Below are 15,580 nucleotides of genomic sequence, written 5' to 3'. Positions count from 1 at the left end.
TGATCTCCTCACTGTTCTGCTGGAACCGGCCACAGAGCCAGGGTAAAGCTACCAAACCGGTTTCCAAACAGGTACAGGTGTGGTCAGAGGACAGCACAGCTGCACTCAGAAGCCTCATCCCAATACCCCTCCTCGACTCCTCCTCTCCCTCACTCGCTTCCCTTCCTTGCGTCTTAGCTCCGCCTCCGTAAGATGCGAGCGAGAGACACGAGGAGGTCACGCGAGGACAGAGGAGTCCTCGGGTATTAATTGGGATGTCCTCGTTCACTCAAAAGTCACTTTTAAACGACGTCTGTTAATGAAGCCATGCGCACAGCTGACCCCCTCTCATCGGGCTGGACTGAGGAACCTTTAGAACCGGCCCAGTTGTGGTTATATTTATTTAAATGATGAATCTTTCTCTTGTTAGTCAAGGAACTCAATGTGTGATGGTTGGTCTGCTTTGGTGTTCCGTTGTGGTGTAAAATGTAGCCTACATTTAAATAAATAATGATAGTAATGTGAAGCCTTTTAGAAATGAATTGCACGTAATAATTCCCGCGGAGCTGTGAGCACTGAGACATTTATGACGCTTTCCCGCTCATCTTCCAGCTGGCGGGTTTCCTCTGTTGAAACGGACCAGCTGTGAAGGTGGGGGCGGGGCTTCTATACGCGAGTAGTGAAACACTTCCGCGTAGTCTGCTCGCGTGTACCCTCCCTTTCGTCTCCTCCCGCACCCCTCCTCCCTCCCCCTCACCCCTCCTCCCTCCTCCCTCACCCTTCCTCCCTCACCCTTCACCCCTCCTCCCTCACCCCTCCTCCCTCACCCTTCCTCCCTCACCCCTCCTCCCTCCTCCCTCACCCTTCCTCCCTCACCCTTCACCCCTCCTCCCTCACCCTCCTCCCTCCTCCCTCACCCTTCCTCCCTCACCCTTCACCCCTCCTCCCTCACCCTTCCTCCCTCCCCCCTCACCCCTCCCCCCTCCTCCCTCACCCTTCCTCCCTCACCCCTGGGTGAGGGAGAAGCCTCATCTCATGAGGCTTCATCATGGGCTTCATCTGAACACAAACCCCCTGCTGGTCAAAGTGTGTACAACAGGCAGGTTGGACATCTCAACAGTGTGCCAGCCAGGGGCGGACTGGGACTACAATTGGGACTGGGTAGACAATTTACTAGCGGTAGACATTAAGGGTACATAATGTCTACCGGGTCCGGAGCATTCGTCCAAAAAAAAAAAATCGACTAATAAAGAAGAAAATTAACACATTTGTTGCAATAATTTATGCACTAACTATTACTACTTGTACTACAACATTTTAATCATCAGTTCTTCCTCATTTTCCTCAATTGTTCATATTTGGTTTATTAAAATAATGATATTGTGGTCATTGTTAAAACATTTCTGCTATTATTATAATTTGTATAATGCACTTTCTGCCTTCCTGTCATCAGGAGTTAGACATGTGATGGCTATGTAATTTATTTGATTAGAACCTGAACCTTCATTATCCTAAACTTCTGGGACATTTCCCTTTAGCCAATACCTTTATATTGTCTACTCTTCACTTGCTGTCAGCATCGGTCGGCATTGATGTAGAGCCGACAGAAGACCTTGTTTATACTGCATCATGTGGAGAGGTGCAGTGACGCGTCCTGAGACCAGGAAGTAGCTGCTGGTTCCCTCCACAGGGGTTTTGGAAAATAGCTGGAAATAAGGTCTGTGGAAAACAAACCTGTTTGATAAATGCACGTTTTGTTCAGCCGGATAATCTCCACATGTCTGCCCTACTTTTATCATTTTCGAATCATAAATCTAATCGATAGATTATAAAAGGGTTTTAGGACGCGGCACTGCAGCCAACTCCATCCATCAAGCTGAAACTGTCTCTCCCTCTTCTTCTCCTCTCCCTGTCACTCTCCTTTAACTCCTCCGGTGACTTTCTTTTATTTGAAGATTGTTTTTTGCCCGTTGTTTGGCCGGTTATCGCTGGTATTAAAAACATTTTGGCGAATGGTTAGGTCCCGCTCACCGGAGCCTGCTCCCGCTGCGCTCCGCAGCAAACAGCTGTTGGCTTTTCACCCAACAACAACGACAACCGACTCACGGAAGGCTGTGTTGTGGCGTTGATAAACGAAACTATTTAACTAAATTGCTAGTCAAAATACCGATACCACAGGACCATTTTTTTAAAGCAATATTTGTAGTGGCCCGAGCGGCAGGTGGAAAGTACGTTATGCTGCCCGGGGTGTCTAAATAGTGCTTCCGGGGCAGCGGACCATTTAATGTCGAGCCCTGCCGGTTACCGGCCGGCCCACATCGTCCGACCGGCCCACTTCAGTACCGGCCCATCGGGATTCGTCCCGAACGTCCCGATGGCCAGTCCGCCCCTGGTGCCAGCTCATACCGAGTTCCCAATGAGGAAAGCCTTAACTCTGAAACAACGAACATTACATCATATCTTCATGTTAACAATATTGTTTTCATTCCAGTGTAGTGATTGTGATGGAAAGCCTCAGGAGGCTGGCACACATCGCAGAGGGATTTGTGTTCCTTGATAATATTCGTAAACGTAACCACGTTGTAGCCGGAGAAAGGCTGAACCATATCCAAGAATACAGTTAGTAACTACATGATCTCATGTAGCTGCAGCTTTTATAAACAACAACAAAGACGTGTTGTTCGGTCGTTGAACCGGACCCTGCGGTCAGGAGTCGGCTGCTTCCAGCGGAGCCGCGGCTCACACGCTGAGGCTCCCTGGACACTGCAGCATGTATTCCTGTATTTATTCATGTTTTTATTCCTACATGTATTTATGCTTGTATCTATTTATACTTAGACATGTTCCGACCTCTGAGTGAGGGTCTGAGCTCTTGATCCATCGTGCCCCCGGCCCGGGTACAGGAGGGGTGATACGTTCTTACTATACATCCAGGTATTATGAGCGTTGGGTTCAACGGCTCAACGGACCTGAAGCGCTTCCTGGAGCAGTCACGTGGTGTCGACAGGCAGAGAGGCTTCGTCTGTCATCGCTGACGTCACTGGCCCAAAACGGAACAAGCCTCGAGACAGGCTTCACAAAAAGCTTCGGGGATTACTCGACACACGCTCCGAAGCCTCGGCGCAACACGAAACATCACGAGTCACGGGCTCCATCACCGAATGCACTGACGATGTGACCCACGTCAGAGCCATCACCATCCGGTCAACCAGAAGCCATGGCTGACAGGTCCACGGGCTGCTGAGGGCCCGCTGCCTTCAGAGAGGGCCACCCAGCTGGTCTCAGAGCAGCCAGGGTACCAGGACCCTCACGGACTCTGTGCCAGGGTACCAGGACCCTCACGGACTCAGTGGCAGGGTACCAGGACCCTCACGGACTCAGTGGCAGGGTACCAGGACCCTCACGGACTCAGTGGCAGGGTACCAGGACCCTCACGGACTCAGTGGCAGGGTACCAGGACCCTCACGGACTCAGTGGCAGGGTACCAGGACCCTCACGGACTCAGTGGCAGGGTACCAGGACCCTCACGGACTCAGTGGCAGGGTACCAGGACCCTCACAGACTCTGTGGCAGGGTACCAGGACCCTCACGGACTCAGTGGCAGGGTACCAGGACCCTCACGGACTCAGTGGCAGGGTACCAGGACCCTCACGGACTCAGTGGCAGGGTACCAGGACCCCCACGGACTCAGTGACAGGGTACCAGGACCCTCACAGACTCTGTGGCAGGGTACCAGGACCCTCACAGACTCTGTGGCAGGGTACCAGGACCCTCACGGACTCAGTGGCAGGGTACCAGGACCCTCACAGACTCTGTGGCAGGGTACCAGGACCCTCACGGACTCAGTGGCAGGGTACCAGGACCCTCACAGACTCTGTGGCAGGGTACCAGGACCCTCACGGACTCAGTGGCAGGGTACCAGGACCCTCAGTGGCAGGGTACCAGGACCCTCACGGACTCAGTGGCAGGGTACCAGGACCCTCACGGACTCAGTGGCAGGGTACCAGGACCCTCACGGACTCAGTGGCAGGGTACCAGGACCCTCACGGACTCAGTGGCAGGGTACCAGGACCCTCACGGACTCTGTGGCAGGGTACCAGGACCCTCAGTGGCAGGGTACCAGGACCCTCACGGACTCTGTGGCAGGGTACCAGGACCCTCAGTGGCAGGGTACCAGGACCCTCAGTGGCAGGGTACCAGGACCCTCACGGACTCTGTGGCAGGGTACCAGGACCCTCAGTGGCAGGGTACCAGGACCCTCAGTGGCAGGGTACCAGGACCCTCAGTGGCAGGGTACCAGGACCCTCACGGACTCTGTGGCAGGGTACCAGGACCCTCAGTGGCAGGGTACCAGGACCCTCACGGACTCAGTGGCAGGGTACCAGGACCCTCACGGACTCTGTGGCAGGGTACCAGGACCCTCTGTGGCAGGGTACCAGGACCCTCACAGACTCTGTGGCAGGGTACCAGGACCCTCACGGACTCTGTGGCAGGGTACCAGGACCCTCAGTGGCAGGGTACCAGGACCCTCACGGACTCTGTGGCAGGGTACCAGGACCCTCAGTGGCATGTACAAAAGTGGTGGGACACAACAAACTTGGATATATATATATAAGCTTCTGCAGTGAGGTTCATTTGTTGCATGTATTAGGCTATTTATTACATGATATATGAAACTGTTAACCTCTAACAAGAAACAAAGAACTCCTATAAGGAGAATTAAAATAATACACAGGCCTACTTTAAAATAAGGCCATCCAGTTATTTTAGCGGGGCTTGATAGCCTCCTTTAGCTTAGGAACCACTGGACCCCCCTCACCGAGAGGAGAACATGCTGCCCCACAATGCATTGCAGCCGCAGCATTTGCCGTCACTCAATAGTCGGCCGTTCACGGAAACAACCGATTATGAGGAGAAATGATATCATGAGAGTTACGGTGCTTATTAAGCTTTTTAAAACGTAGGTGGTAAGTTGCAAAGTGCTTTGTTCTGAACGTTCATCAGTATTATAATAAAGAGAGAAATATGAACGTTAGTTTTCACTGAAATGATCAAATAAAGTCAACATCTCAGTCTTCACTGAGCTGTGTGGGGTTTGTTCAGCTTCTAAAAGATGTTTGAATGGTGATACACACAGTGACAGATGTTAAGGACTAATGTTTATAATAAATACATCTGTATTGATTTAAGATCTTTAGTTCATACAATCATACGTATTGGGATCATTGGTATTAATGTGAACCGGAGGGAGAGGGCGACGAGCAGAAGTTTCACTTTCCTTTTTTATTTCAGTTCCAGCTTTGGTCCTGAAGAATCTGTTTCTCTTTGTCCACGTTCATAAAGCAAAGCAGCAGCATCAGAGCACGGAGCAGAGTCTCCAGATGAGTTCACAGGAGTCCCTCGTTCTTATTAAACATCCATGTTGTAGTCCGCTGTGTAGAAAACTGTGGTTTCCATGGTTACCCCACAGCAGCAGACGCACATTCAGGACGTCCGCTGGCACATCAGAAACACGTGGGATAGTGAAGTGCAGTCGATTCTCTAAAGTACCGCAGTCTCATCTCCTAAGTCCTTTTGGATTCTCCTATCCACTATCCCTTAACCCCGTGACCTTTCACTCAGAGGTCAAGGGATAAGAGATAGGGTTAGAACTTAGGAGCTGATTTTTAGATCATCGGAGCGCAACCCCGGTGTCTATTGCGTGTGGACGGAAGCCTTTTTTGCGATTGCGTATGCGTGTTACCGTGATGGTCCTCGTGTGGCCGGGGCCTTGGACAGTGAGAGGGAGGGGCAGGATCGGGTTTGTCCCACATGGCTCCAAACAGCTCAACAGGCTCACACTGCAGACACTCATGAGACGAACACGGACTAACAGCCATGAGACGAATCAGAGGATTCAACATGATCTTAAAATAGATTTTATATCTTTATTTATTTATTGCATTTTGTTGTAATCATTATGTGTAATACTTCCTGCTGATGTAGCCGGTCTGGTTTGGCCACATGTGATCTCTGCGTTGCGCTGTGTGAATGAGAACCACTTCCTTCTGGCCAACCAGGAAGTATTCTCTGTTCAAACAGAACATAATCATAAAGCAGGAAATGGCTTCATCGGCTTTCTGACGTCCCCCCTTCAGGGAGGAAAACACCCACACGTTGGGTTAGCAGCAGTGTGCGAACTATACCACGGTCTCCGGGGGAGCGTGGTATAGTTGCGGGGGGGGGGGTAAATGCTGATCCGTGCATTAATAGCAACAGCACAGACATAGGCCTATTATAAAGAGAACACCTGTTGCACACGGGGTGGTGCCACAGGTCTACATGTACATGAAACGTCCCGATGGATCATGTTCATGTCAACAGATTTCCCGAGCATGCATGGGCTACGCAAACTTCAATCAACTTGATAATAAGTAATCCACGGACCACCAATGTAACGTTTGACTGTTTAAGTCTTAAAATGACTCAAATGTGTTCCACTCACTCCACTGTTGGCTGGTCCAGCCCGCCGGCGGCCGCGGGACCACCGCAGCAACTTCGCCCCCATCTCGAGCAGCAGGCAGGGAGGAAGAGGAAGAACAGGTGGGGTGGTCATCAGCAGCATCATCATCTTCTTCCACATCTCCTTCGACCTCTACTATGGCAGTTGTAGTCATCAAGTTAGCTTCTCTTGGCTCGTCTTCTTGTGTCTCTTCAGCCCCCAAGTTAGCTGTCAAGTTAGCACTAGCACTGACGTTAGCTCCCTCCTCTCTCGGTTCTGTAGCAGCAGTCACAGCGCACGATGTGCACCACCAGCTACATCCGGTTGGTCTTCTTGATCGGGTTGTTTGGCCGTCTTTTTAAAGAAATTGCCTAAGTTGTTTTTTTCTTGTCGACATGTCAGCAGCAGCAACAATGCCTAAACATGCAGTGCTAACTACACGAGCTTGTGACTGAGTGGGTAGTGGGTGGAGCTGCAGGCAGCGTGCAAGCAGGCGACACTTTTTTCATGAATCATAAACTCTAAATATAATTTTATTTCACTTATTTTACACCTTTGAAGAAAAAACATGCCCACAATGGAATTTATTTGGTCATCATATCAGTATTCTAGAGACCACTAGGGGAGCTATAGCTGCCCCTGCTCCCCTCCAGTTCGCACCCTGGTTAGCATGTAGCTAACTGTAGAAAGCTCCCACAGTTTGAAGCGCTGCACATTATATAAACCACAGTCACACGCGGCAACATATAGATCTAACAGAGTTATAAAGGTTGGTGTAAAATCCACACAGCAGAGCAGAGCAGGTGGAACCAGGCCTCAGCTACAGCTACAGCAGCACAGCAGAGCAGAGCGGGTGGAACCAGGCCTCAGCTACAGCAGCACAGCAGAGCAGAGCAGGTGGAACCAGGCCTCAGCTACAGCAGCACAGCAGAGCAGGTGGAACCAGGCCTCAGCTACAGCTGCACAGCAGAGCAGAGCAGGTGGAACCAGGCCTCAGCTACAGCAGCACAGCAGAGCAGAGCAGGTGGAACCAGGCCTCAGCTACAGCAGCACAGCAGAGCAGGTGGAACCAGGCCTCAGCTACAGCTGCACAGCAGAGCAGAGCAGGTGGAACCAGGCCTCAGCTACAGCAGCACAGCAGAGCAGAGCAGGTGGAACCAGGCCTCAGCTACAGCAGCACAGCAGAGCAGGTGGAACCAGGCCTCAGCTACAGCAGCACAACAGAGCAGAGCAGGTGGAACCAGGCCTCAGCTACAGCAGCAGAGCAGAGCAGGTGGAACCAGGCCTCAGCTACAGCAGCACAACAGAGCAGAGCAGGTGGAACCAGGCCTCAGCTACAGCAGCACAGCAGAGCAGAGCAGGTGGAACCAGGCCTCAGCTACAGCAGCACAGCAGAGCAGGTGGAACCAGGCCTCAGCTACAGCAGCACAGCAGAGCAGAGCAGGTGGACCCAGGCCTCAGCTACAGCAGCACAGCAGAGCAGGTGGAACCAGGCCTCAGCTACAGCTGCACAGCAGAGCAGAGCAGGTGGAACCAGGCCTCAGCTACAGCAGCACAGCAGAGCAGAGCAGGTGGAACCAGGCCTCAGCTACAGCAGCACAGCAGACCAGGTGGAACCAGGCCTCAGCTACAGCAGCACAACAGAGCAGAGCAGGTGGAACCAGGCCTCAGCTACAGCAGCAGAGCAGAGCAGGTGGAACCAGGCCTCAGCTACAGCAGCACAACAGAGCAGAGCAGGTGGAACCAGGCCTCAGCTACAGCAGCACAGCAGAGCAGAGCAGGTGGAACCAGGCCTCAGCTACAGCAGCACAGCAGAGCAGGTGGAACCAGGCCTCAGCTACAGCAGCACAGCAGAGCAGAGCAGGTGGACCCAGGCCTCAGCTACAGTAGCACAGCAGAGCAGAGCAGGTGGAACCAGGCCTCAGCTACAGCAGCACAGCAGAGCAGAGCAGGTGGAACCAGGCCTCAGCTACAGCAGCACAGCAGAGCAGAGCAGGTGGAACCAGGCCTCAGCTACAGCTACAGCAGCACAGCAGAGCAGAGCGGGTGGAACCAGGCCTCAGCTACAGCAGCACAGCAGAGCAGAGCAGGTGGAACCAGGCCTCAGCTACAGCAGCACAGCAGAGCAGGTGGAACCAGGCCTCAGCTACAGCTGCACAGCAGAGCAGGTGGAACCAGGCCTCAGCTACAACAGCACAGCAGAGCAGGTGGAACCAGGCCTCAGCTACAGCAGCACAGCAGAGCAGAGCAGGTGGAACCAGGCCTCAGCTACAGCAGCACAGCAGAGCAGAGCAGGTGGAACCAGGCCTCAGCTACAGCAGCACAGCAGAGCAGGTGGAACCAGGCCTCAGCTACAGCTGCACAGCAGAGCAGAGCAGGTGGAACCAGGCCTCAGCTACAGCAGCACAGCAGAGCAGAGCAGGTGGAACCAGGCCTCAGCTACAGCAGCACAGCAGAGCAGGTGGAACCAGGCCTCAGCTACAGCAGCACAGCAGAGCAGGTGGAACCAGGCCTCAGCTACAGCAGCACAACAGAGCAGAGCAGGTGGAACCAGGCCTCAGCTACAGCAGCAGAGCAGAGCAGGTGGAACCAGGCCTCAGCTACAGCAGCACAACAGAGCAGAGCAGGTGGAACCAGGCCTCAGCTACACCAGCACAGCAGAGCAGAGCAGGTGGAACCAGGCCTCAGCCACAGCAGCAGAGCAGAGCAGGTGGAACCAGGCCTCAGCTACAGCAGCACAGCAGAGCAGAGCAGGTGGAACCAGGCCTCAGCTACAGCAGCACAGCAGAGCAGAGCAGGTGGAACCAGGCCTCAGCTACAGCTACAGCAGCACAGCAGAGCAGAGCGGGTGGAACCAGGCCTCAGCTACAGCAGCACAGCAGAGCAGAGCAGGTGGAACCAGGCCTCAGCTACAGCAGCACAGCAGAGCAGGTGGAACCAGGCCTCAGCTACAGCTGCACAGCAGAGCAGAGCAGGTGGAACCAGGCCTCAGCTACAGCAGCACAGCAGAGCAGAGCAGGTGGAACCAGGCCTCAGCTACAGCAGCACAGCAGAGCAGGTGGAACCAGGCCTCAGCTACAGCTGCACAGCAGAGCAGAGCAGGTGGAACCAGGCCTCAGCTACAGCAGCACAGCAGAGCAGAGCAGGTGGAACCAGGCCTCAGCTACAGCAGCACAGCAGAGCAGGTGGAACCAGGCCTCAGCTACAGCAGCACAACAGAGCAGAGCAGGTGGAACCAGGCCTCAGCTACAGCAGCAGAGCAGAGCAGGTGGAACGAGGCCTCAGCTACAGCAGCACAACAGAGCAGAGCAGGTGGAACCAGGCCTCAGCTACAGCAGCACAGCAGAGCAGAGCAGGTGGAACCAGGCCTCAGCTACAGCAGCACAGCAGAGCAGGTGGAACCAGGCCTCAGCTACAGCAGCACAGCAGAGCAGAGCAGGTGGAACCAGGCCTCAGCTACAGCAGCACAGCAGAGCAGAGCAGGTGGAACCAGGCCTCAGCTACAGCTACAGCAGCACAGCAGAGCAGAGCGGGTGGAACCAGGCCTCAGCTACAGCAGCACAGCAGAGCAGAGCAGGTGGAACCAGGCCTCAGCTACAGCAGCACAGCAGAGCAGGTGGAACCAGGCCTCAGCTACAGCTGCACAGCAGAGCAGAGCAGGTGGAACCAGGCCTCAGCTACAGCAGCACAGCAGAGCAGAGCGGGTGGAACCAGGCCTCAGCTACAGCAGCACAGCAGAGCAGGTGGAACCAGGCCTCAGCTACAGCTGCACAGCAGAGCAGAGCAGGTGGAACCAGGCCTCAGCTACAGCAGCACAGCACAGCAGAGCAGAGCAGGTGGAACCAGGCCTCAGCTACAGCAGCACAGCAGAGCAGGTGGAACCAGGCCTCAGCTACAGCAGCACAACAGAGCAGAGCAGGTGGAACCAGGCCTCAGCTACAGCAGCAGAGCAGAGCAGGTGGAACCAGGCCTCAGCTACAGCAGCACAGCAGAGCAGAGCAGGTGGAACCAGGCCTCAGCTACAGCAGCACAGCAGAGCAGAGCAGGTGGAACCAGGCCTCAGCTACAGCAGCACAGCAGAGCATCTCCGCCGGTAGCACAGGCGCGGAGAGGAGCGGCGATACGCGGCGTGAGGAGCGGCGAGAGGAGCGGCGAGAGGAGCGGCGAGAGGAGCGGCGAGAGGAGCGGCGATACGCGGTGTGAGGAGCGGCGAGAGGAGCGGCGAGAGGAGCGGCGATACTAATATATGACATGACAAAACTAATATAAAGAATACACTTTCATAATAAGTTTCAGAGACGTGACAGTAATGGCAGGAATAGCCACTAAGAGTTTTCTTTAAAGACCATTCTATGTATAATGCAGGCGGCTTTTTAGGGAGTTGTGAGGCGCATAAATGTGTCGGGGCCTCAAACACTCAAGACACCTTCATGTTCACGGAGACCTGCTTGTTTCCTTCGATTGGTTCACAATGGCTTTGATTTCATTCAAAACTTGTGACGAGGAAAACAGTTGAATGTTCCACACGTTCCCTTTTCTGAGCTGGATGCACACATTGCAACCCTCATCAAAGCGGAAAGGACCAAATTCTGGACGATTATTAAAAATGGATTAGTTAAATACCTGGTTAAGTTATCAGTCCCTTCGAGTTTAGGAATACGCTACATCCCACACGTGAATCTACAACTGAAAGGAGAAAATCTAACATTACATTTCCAAATGTGTAGTATTGAACTCCAACAGGCGTTATCTCTCAGACAGCTCCCTTTGTTTACTCATGCTGCAGATACTTTACAGACTGGATATCTAAACATCCTGCAGTTCCCCTTTAAATGTATAAACTGTACTTTCATCACCGAGTAAAGCCCTGCCTCCCTTCATCCAAACGTGCAAGTGGGCAAGGCTTAACAATGAGTTCACAGACGTTGAGGTTGGTTAATAAATCAATGTTTGAGGATAACGTCAAAAGAATACTGCTTTCTTCCAGTATCCTTCTGAACAACCAGTTTAATAAATAATATGTAAACTCTTTTTTTAAATCTAGGAGGAAAGTGACGTTCCTAAATCAGTTAACTTCATTACCTCATTATGTCTGCTTCAACTTTTAAAACACTCGATTCACTCGACATGTGTAATATTTATAAGAGTTTATTGAAAATGTATTTCGAAATAGAAAACATTGGCCTCCAAAAGTAAACATGTTTTCATGAGGGAAAAACAACAATGGAATGGTTTAGCACAGGGGGGTCAAACTCAAGGCCCGGGGGCCAAATCCGGCCCGCGACTTCATGTCATGCGGCCCCTCAAGAGCTGGCAAAGAATATAATATGTTTGTTGTACGGTTACATGCTACAGAAGCACGTTGCCCATAAACTACATGTCCCACAATGCATCTCAAATTTGACTTTTTTCTCTGAATTTGACTTTTCTTTTTAAATCATTTTGTGACTCTCGCACTGAAGAGACTTCTGCTTTCAGGCGTAGTTAATTATGAAGGTATCACCCTATCCGATGATAATCCAATGCAGGGGCAATCATGTAATATAATACATTATTTGATATCTATTTATATATAGTCTTTAAGTTGCAACCGGCCCTTTGAGTGCAGCCAGAATGCTGAGGTGGCCCGCGAAGACGTGGAGTTTGGACCCCCTGGTTTAGCACATAAGACAATAATCTAAATTAAAATCTGCATGCAAAAACCTACGGATAATCATTCAGGATAAAGCATCCTTCATTCATAGAACAGCTGACTCAATCCATCTGGGATTTGCTGGATTAAAACATTACATGCAGGTGAGAACGCTAAAATCATGACATCACATGAATGACTTGCATGGTTTGCTGAATCTGGTTTAACCTTCCAGGGAAACATACATTTTACAAAAGATGGTCCAAGTGTAAAAAAGAGCGATGATTAAACATGAAGGTGCAAAAGCTATATTTGATAGAACCCCGACAGAGACATTTACATTACTATTTCCCCATTGGAATAGTTTAAGACGTTTCTTGAGGCACAATTGTACGTTTAGTCTAAAAAGATTTCTCCACAACATTCACTTCTTTCCCTTTAGCTCCTCGATGAGATATTTCTCCTCTTTCTCAAGGATTCCGTAGAAGACGTCTTTGCCACGGGGCCCTGCTGCATTCAGGGGACCACTGAAGAGCTCCCTCATCTTCTGCGGAGAGGTTGCGATTACCCGGATTTCACTATGACTCCATGGAGTGATGACTTCTTCCTCAAGGAGCTGGTCCAACATGTCTGCAACGCAGTTCACTCTGTGGATCAGCTCGGCTCTATGTCTATCCACAAAGTGCTCACCTGAGGAAGGAGGGGGAGAGTGCTGATGATACCGTGGAGCCAACTTGATACATTCTAAACTTAGATTTTATTTTCTATAATAGTGATTTCCAATGTATGTGTATTGCCTTAGTTTAACTGCATGTGGGTCCGTGGAAGGTTTCATCATTTGGGATAACTTCACAAACCTGATGATAATCTGTGTTTTAGAGAAACTGTTAATTATTTGTTGGGAATAGTGGATTGATAATGTTGCCATCGAGCACATCTGAAATAATAAGGTCTTCTTCTAAACAATTACAAACTTGTTTTCTCCAACTGCAATTTAAATAAACCTCTCACATCTTCTGCTTTGACGATGGGACATGCAAATGTTCATTTTCTTGCCAAGAATGAGAGAAAAAGTTGAAATGTCTCAACATCAGAGTTTATCTTTATTTCATATAAGCAAAGAAAGAACCAAAAAAGAATATTTCCCAAGTGTCAAATTATTTGTTTACCACAATGCAGCAGTTTCTTACATTGGTCCTATAGCCTAGACTTTATTTAGAACAAGTAAAGCCTTTTCTAATTCATCATGAAGTAAATTAGCATGTATGTTTTATAGTCAGAGTCTGGAGTTGCTATTCAAATCGGATTCGTGACTGATCCATTCATTTACATACAGGCACTGTGATTGGCTGCCAGTTTAAGAAATACCGTAAACAATAAGACTGATGGCATTCTATTACTTTCTAATGTGTTACTGCATTACATCATTTGGGAGAGCAGTAATTATAAACCCTACAATTGAAGTATTTGACCAGAAATATTGGGAAATGTGATTTTGTCCTTAAATGACTGCAGCATTATTCACACTTTTCTTTTCGTCACTGTACATCAAATTCACATCGTGTCAAGTCAACGTCGTTGTGAAGTGAAGGGTGCAGTTTGAGGAGAAATGTTAACCTGCAAATCTCTCCACTGCCTTTTGTGTGGGGCTTTTGTGAACTAAAGACTGTTCGCCTGTCCCCTGACCCGTCTCCTGGGCCGGTCCACCCGTAGCTGCCACTGCAGAAATAGACGACGAAATATGACGGAGGGACAATTTGACATACACGTTTAACTGTAGGACACATTAACACTGCCTGCTGTGATTGGCTGTTTAAAATGTGAGCTTGTCTAAACAGCAGCAGGAGGAGAAATGATCTACTCACTGCAGAGGCTTGACATGACTCACATTTCATCGAATAGATTTCACTTGATGGATTCAGATTAGAGACCTGTTCTAGGACCTGTTTGCCTTAAGCCTTTTAGCATGTTGCCTCTGATGAAGAAAGAGTAGGGTACAAACTAAAGTGAAACAGTTTGAATTGTTATCATAAGACACAGTCTGTGCTAAATGTATCCGAAGTTTAACTCGATTAAAAGGACTGTGTTTAACTGCTCTATCATCGTATAGTTTGGAGGCTAAAGCCACAACATCCATATTTAAATATATCAAGATTTGTTCACAGCAGAAATGTTGACATGCTGTCTCAGTCAGAAAAACACAGCCTACATGTCGTTTAACCCAAGGTCATGTTGAATGCAAGGATGTGTGTTTGAAATCAACTCACTGTTACGGGATCCAGGTTCTGAGTAAGCCACACCTGCATCTTCCACTGAAATAACAAAGAAACCAACGTTAGAAAGTCGTATGATGGAATTACAGTTTGACACAGGTCTCCTGAGGGTTGTCATGGTTTCCATGTCAGAGCTGCTTTCGGGCATGAGAGTAGCCTGCTATCGATTTAACGCATTGTTTATGTTTATCGTGTGAGTTCTCGTTTAATGCTAAATTGTAAGTTTAATAATGTTCAATGAATGCGTGTTAACAGGCCTGCATGCAACGAGCTTACCTTTTCAATGACAGAAAAGGACGTTATTGTTTAAAGAAAGTGATGCCTAAATAATGTCTTACTGCGTTCCACTGTACCCAGAACTAAATAGGGATATGCACTGACTCGAGAGTCCCTGCTCCCTGCCCACTAGAAGACATGTCCTACACTGTGTAGAAACATAAGAATAAAGGCTACTTCAAGTAACCCTCATCGATTAAACGTTGTTACTTGTCGCTGACATGCAGGGTTCAATGTTCTTCAGGTTCTGTTCTCATTCCGCATCAAACCATGAAGTGCTCACACAGTTGGGCTGCTTCTATGTTGCAATCAATCTCGTTCAGTAAGTCAGCAGACACTTGGACAGCTCCGGTCTCACTGAAAGTGGAAATCAGGACCTCTGTGATCTCTGAGAAGCGTTTCCCCTCCAGCCTGCTGCGCGCGACCCGCGGCTCCTCTTTGCGTGCACGAGCTCGTTGCGGAAAGTGTCAAAGTTGAGCGTTGACAGGTGAGACAACATGCGTGTTACAGCCTTCCGTTTGTCCATTTCTCAGCAACAGATGTGGGACTGCCGGGACTCTTCCTCCCAGACCCGCTGCAGAGGAGTGATGTGTCGGATGTGGGACTGCCGGGACTCTTCCTCCCAGACCCTGCAGAGGAGTGATGTGTCGGATGTGGGACTGCCGGGACTCTTCCTCCCAGACCCGCTGCAAGGAGTGATGTGTCGGATGTGGGACTGCCGGGACTCTTCCTCCCAGACCCGCTGCAGAGGAGTGATGTGTCGGATGTGGGACTGCGGCTGCAGAGGATGTGTCGGATGTGGGACTGCCGGGACTCTTCCTCCCAGACCCGCTGCAGAGGAGTGATGTGTCGGATGTGGGACTGCCGGGACTCTTCCTCCCAGACCCGCTGCAGAGGAGTGATGTGTCGGATGTGGGACTGCCGGGACTCTTCCTCCCA

General features: G+C 50.5%; 1 long non-coding RNA gene across 1 annotated transcript; it reads right to left on the bottom strand.

Moving 5' to 3' along the window:
• Positions 1 to 13,768: 13,768 nt before the first annotated feature.
• LOC117441927 (uncharacterized) lies at positions 13,769 to 15,360 on the bottom strand. Its single transcript, XR_004551466.2, has 3 exons — positions 14,925 to 15,360; positions 14,360 to 14,404; positions 13,769 to 13,811 (listed from the first exon to the last, which is right to left on the bottom strand). It is a non-coding gene; the product is annotated as an uncharacterized lncRNA (long non-coding RNA).
• Between the last annotated feature and the right edge of the window lie 220 nt (positions 15,361 to 15,580).

The sequence above is a fragment of the Pseudochaenichthys georgianus genome, unplaced genomic scaffold (genome assembly GCF_902827115.2).
Source record: "Pseudochaenichthys georgianus unplaced genomic scaffold, fPseGeo1.2 scaffold_2171_arrow_ctg1, whole genome shotgun sequence".
In the NCBI taxonomy this organism is placed as follows: domain Eukaryota; kingdom Metazoa; phylum Chordata; class Actinopteri; order Perciformes; family Channichthyidae; genus Pseudochaenichthys; species Pseudochaenichthys georgianus.
The sequence above is the reverse complement of the archived record's forward strand: the minus strand, read 5'-3'. Positions and strand labels throughout refer to the sequence as shown.